This window comes from Lepisosteus platostomus, chromosome 9, assembly GCF_059453375.1.
Source record: "Lepisosteus platostomus isolate fLepPlt1 chromosome 9, fLepPlt1.hap1, whole genome shotgun sequence".
NCBI lineage: Eukaryota > Metazoa > Chordata > Actinopteri > Semionotiformes > Lepisosteidae > Lepisosteus > Lepisosteus platostomus.
Window position 1 is genome coordinate 22,571,481 of NC_142619.1, and position 6,000 is coordinate 22,577,480.

Below are 6,000 nucleotides of genomic sequence, written 5' to 3' on the forward strand. Positions count from 1 at the left end.
TGGTAAATGCTATTCCTCATAGGGAATAATGACACCTAAGAATTAAGTGTTTGAAGATGTTTATTGAGTGCTTAGCTATAGTGATATTTGGCTTTAAACTGCTTGACTGAGGGCTAGCCCCTGGTTAAGGTTGAAAGCAACTTGAAGCCTAAGGGGCTAATACTCTGAGACGAATAGCCTGAATTGTTATGCTTTTTTGGGGGGATTAGTTTGAAAGATGATGGAATGCTTGTTTCAGGACATTAGAATTAGTTTTGATTTACAGTTGCAGCCATCTAGACCTAGATGAGATGAGGTGTCATAGGTATACCACAATACACACCACAATGTCACAGATTCCAAAGTGGCCATCACTTTTTTTTCTTTTTCAAATAATCTAATGTACAGTAGGACTGCACTATTCTGTAAAACTGCCAGATGACATAGTGAAACCTTAAAGTACCGTAGCTGTGTGTGGTTCAGACCAATCGGTACAATTTTAAATGTTTATCAACCATTAGTGCTTTCCTGCACTAATCACATTGTACGCTTACAAACAAAATACAGTTTCATAAAAAATATTACATTTTTTAAACAGAATGTTGCTACCACAACTCTAAATGAGATATATGATAGTAATGAATTTCCATTAAGAATTAGAAAACACAATTTTATTTTAGATTTTGATCATTAAAATGTATCAATAGTGGCTTTAAATAACATATTGTATTGAAAAAAAATGTAAAAACAGGAAATAGGACAGAGTTGCAGTTGCATTTTAACTGATACAACTGATATGTGTCACTTGAGGTTAGATTTATCTACTTGGTGAGGACTAGATGAAAGTAAGATTTCTAAGTATGTTCTAGCGGCAATGCTTATTAATAAGATAGCATTAAGTGTTGCCGTGCTTTCCAAAGTGAGGCCCCTCTCTTCCTCTGCACCACAGAGAAGCTATTTATGTAGTTTCTGATTTAAAGTGTTTTCTTTCTTATAAGGAGCAGCCCCCAAATGGGGATGCACCCACCCATGCCTGGCTATCATGATCAATGGCCATTTCTGGCGCCTATCTGTATATGAGATTCTTGGGAATATCTGGATTGCAGTCCTAGATGTCAGAGGTCATTGTTACTCGTCTCTCACCTTGATTAACCAATCATGGACCTGTGGGGCACGTGGGTCTCAAATGCCCGCCAAACTCTCAACCAATCATCGGCCGTCTTTGTTCTAGTTAAAAAGATACTGCAAAGCTCAGAACGTTCCTCCTCCATCCACTCGTGCACTCTTTCAGACTTAGTCACGTGACTGCCAGCACTGTTGTTTGAGTGTGGGACTTGCAACTTCGTTCCAAGCGCGAGCCAGAGGATGTGGTTTTTATCTCTTCTGTATTAATTATCTTCCATTTTGGTAACCCTCACAGTAAGATCTGCCATCTGTATCCAGGTAGACTGATATATTTTTATATGCACAGTTTTATGTATTAATAAATGTATTCCGTGTATTTGAATCTGTGTGTGCACGTTGCTGATTGTTCCTGACGATAGATTTTCTAATAGCCATAAAAGAATCAACTTGTGGTTTACTGCTACAATTAATAAATTGTCCCAGTAAATTCACAAAACTCCTACAATGTAAAACCATAGACTCTTGAAAAGGTTTACTTTCTTTTTCACATCACTGTATGGTAAAAACTGAACTGAGCTCAGATGTGAAAATGTGAGTGACCTGATTAAGTAATCTTAATTGCCGTTTATATATATATACATTATACTGTTTAATGCTTCTTTGTGGTGTAATGAAAAAAGCAGCCTAATCTGAGTAATCTCATTTCACCTACATAGCTGTGAAAATTATTTAGCCAATTGCTAAAAATGAATGTTTTTAGGGTGACATGAGGGTGACAGGCGGCACTGGTGGTGCATTGGTCATTAGTGAAATGATTGCTTCATTTAATCTCTTTACTGTGCATGTTTAAATCCGCTTAAAATTGAATATTAATATGGAATTTTACAACTAAAGGGAAATTTTTGTAGCTAAGCATAAAAAGAAGGGGAGCATAATGTGTCTGAAGGTCATAAACGATATTAATTTAGGAATATAAACATATTATGTCAACTGTATATGGCTGGTATTGGTAGTTTAAATAAAATACACATTTTACGTGCTCCTTCTTACTGTATTAAGTTTATATACTTCATAAAAAGTTATAATGTTTTAACCTTTTGTATGAATCGCAGTAAAAAAAGCAGTTTTAAGCATCAAGTCTTACATGTGGTTATTTCAGAAACATTTTTACGTGCTCCTTGCTCCTTCTGACCATGCTACTGTACGTTTATATACAGTATTTTGTTAGAAAAGGGATAGTTTTAAGCTTTCTGCTAATACGCTCGATATTGGAGTAATTAAAAGCATACTTTTAGAATTTGATTAATAGGGAATATAATATGGAATCACGTATATAAAGAAATTAATAATGATATTTAAGGGCTTAAATATAACATTTTTAAATAGTAAATTTAAATAGTTTGAGCCCAGCTTTCTGTGTGAGTTTTCTTTTAACAAACATTTCTTTGAAAAACTAAAATAGTAAATATTATTGACACTGTATTGAATTTGTTGGTATTTCTAAATATCACAACATGTTCAAAGTTAAATGATATATTAATAACTAAATTTCAAACTGGTTGTATTTTAAAATTTAATTTTGTTTGGGGGTGATTTGTCACTGTTTTCACAGCCTTCAATTTATTAAACGTCTATTTTTGAGACAGGGTGTTCCACTCCCTCTGTATTCCCAGTTTTAACCTTTTCTATGAATACTTGCTCTTGTTATCACAATAAAAAAACGTATACTTTTTAGAAATTGATTAATAGGGAATATAATATGGAATCGCGTATCTAAAGAAAATAAAGAGATTTTAGGAATTAATTATATTAATATAGATCAAATTATTAACATAGTCCACTTTCTTTGTAAACTTCTGCATTAAAATGACTCATTCACTCACTGATTACGTGTAAATATTTTGCCTGCCCTTTTCAGCTATAGCCTAAGCTGTTGAGCGGCTTAATGGCATAATGGCTTCAGTGCGTGACTCACATTCTGGAAGGTGGGGTTTGAATTATGTACATTATATTGACATTTTATTTTTATATATATCACAACTTGTTCAATAAATACCAAAAATATAAAAATGTAACACTCTATGGCATGATGGGCAGCTAATTCTTTCAAATGTAAAGAAAATAAAAAAATAGAAATAGTGCGTATCTACCTAAAATTGCATGACTTTAAAATCCATGAAAAAATGGGGTTAGATAGTTATTTATGGGTTTAGATAGTTATTGACACGTTTTATGCACGATCATCTTAGAATCTTTGTGTAAGATGTTTAAAATGTTTAATTCAAAAGTTAAAAAATACATTTTGATTTTGTAAACGCAACACGCATATCATACAGATAAAATTGCATTTCTTCTCAACTCTTCCTGAAGTGTGAAGCAATCAGCCGGTTGCTGAGGAAACAGGACACCACCCGCTGAGCTCTATCAAAGAGGCAGACCTGAGAGGAGGCATGGAGTTCCTGTATTGCAGCTTTGCGCTGATCATGTCCATCTGACTTTAAAATGTAATAATGGAATGTAAATCATTTCTTTTAACTTTTAACACTTTTTAATTCTCATTTAACATTGCTTTCTCATCAATCAGTTATGTATTTGAAACCATCGTTAAACAAAGCAGTTGCTTATTGTACTTCCTAATTATATTACCTGTGGAAAGATTATACATTTTAATCGTTTTTATTTTTTAAATAAATTTGAGAAGTTTCATCTACACAAATACCATAGATTATTTTTTATTGTATTTCTGGATGTTATGTCACACTTAGTTCACTTAGTTCAATATTTTATATACATCTAAACAAGAAAGTCAGACGTTAGCATAAACTATCACTAATCAATAAAATAAAGAATGGTTAAAAATGGGAACAGGTCCTTCCCACCTCTATGAACAAAGAAAGTGTGAAAGACTAATTAAGTTTGGTGCGATCTTCACTGCTTTAAAGGTACGCTCCTTGTGGAAGAATTTTCACCTCGAACATTTGCCAACCAGCTAACATGCAGAAACAACCTGAATACAATAAATACACCTGTGTCTGGGAGCTTCCCCACTTTTCCATCGAAAGAGTGCATTTCCATCGAAAGACTACACCATGAATACCAAGGAACATTCCAAGCAGATCCGAGACAAGGTTCTTGAAAACTATCAGTCAGGGCAAGGATATAAGAAAATTTTCAAGGCATTGAATATACCTTGAAGGACAGTGAAGTCCATCATTAAAAAGGTGAGAAAATATGGAACAACAGTGAATCTGCCCAGAACTGTCCGTCCTCCAAAACTGAGTAACCGGGCAAGAGGAGCAATAGTAAGGGAGGCCACCAAGAGTTTGCCCAAAGGTATGTGAGAGACTCAGCAATTTGGAGTGAGATTCTATGGTCTGAAGAGACCAAATTTGATCTCTGTTTAGCGCAAACCTAACACAGCATATCACACTGAGAACACCATTCCTACAGTGAAGGATGGTGGTGGCATCATCATGCTTTGAGGATGCCTCTCTGCGGCAGGGACTGGAAAACTCATAAAGATAGCAGGAAAAATGGATGGAACTTAGTACAGAAAAATCTTGGAGGAAAACGTGCTGCAATCTGCAAGTGCACTGGGAGTTGGAAGACGATTCATCTTCCAACAGGACAATGACCTGAAACGTACAACAAGATCCACACTGGAGTTGCTTAAAACCAAAAAGATTAATGTCCTGGAGTCAGCCAGTCAAAGCCCAGACCTCAATCCAATTGAGCATCTGTGGAATGACTTATAAAAATTCCTGTTCACAAATGGTCCCCATCCAACTTGATGGAGCTTGAGCAATTGTGCCAAGAACAATGGAAAAAAATTCCAATGCCAAGATGTGCAACGCTGATAGAGACTTACCCAAAGAGACTCACAGCTGTAAGTGCTGCCAAAGATGGTCCTACCAAGTATTAAATATGGGGGAGATGAATGCATTCAATTATTTTCGATTTTAAATTTTAAATTTAGTGGATTACTTTTTTTCACTTTGACATTATAGAGTACTTTGTGTTGATGAGTGGCTGTATTCCATGCTGTAACACAATAAAATGTGAATAAGTCCAAGGGGGGGGTGAATACTTTTGCAAGGCACTGTATATATCCTCATATAATAATGAGATTTGGAACACAACTTTGATTTAATTGATTTAACTGACATTTGGCAACAACACAAACCCCTTCCCCCTATTAGTCTAGTAAAGCAAGGGTTTATTGTATAATCATTCTTGTTTGGACATTCTTATTTTAGTAAAAAAAAAGTTTGATACAAGGTTGTTGCCATCACACAATTGCTTGAATACAGCAACAAAGCTTCAGACTACACCACAGTTGACTGAAGCTCCAATTAGACAATAGTTATAATACGTTTCAAAACTGTTATGTAATATTTGTATTTTAGATGATAATCCCACCAGTTATTTGGTTTATATTTCTTGAATTATATTTCTGTGAAACAAAAATGCACTTCCTTCTAGCGGAACATGGCGCTTTTCAATACAAAACAAAATAAGAATAATTCAAATCCAAACTAAAAGGTTTGTAAATATAACAACTTGATATGAATATTGAATGCACAAAAATCCTCAAAATAAATCGATCAGAAAATAATCATAAATTTTGTTGTTTTCTAATAGATTATAGATGAGACAGCTCTTTACAATTATTCAATTAAGTATGATCAGGAAACTGATATTTTTCTTTATTATATATATATATTATACAAATGAGTATATGCAGCAATATTGGACATAATTATAAGTATTAAGAAAAATATATTTTTCTAAAATATGCATCTATACTTTATATTCATGGTCTAAAAGCAGTCAAATAAACCAGGAATTACACTAATAAAGCTGATTCATTAAACAACACTCTCTACAGCAGCAGCT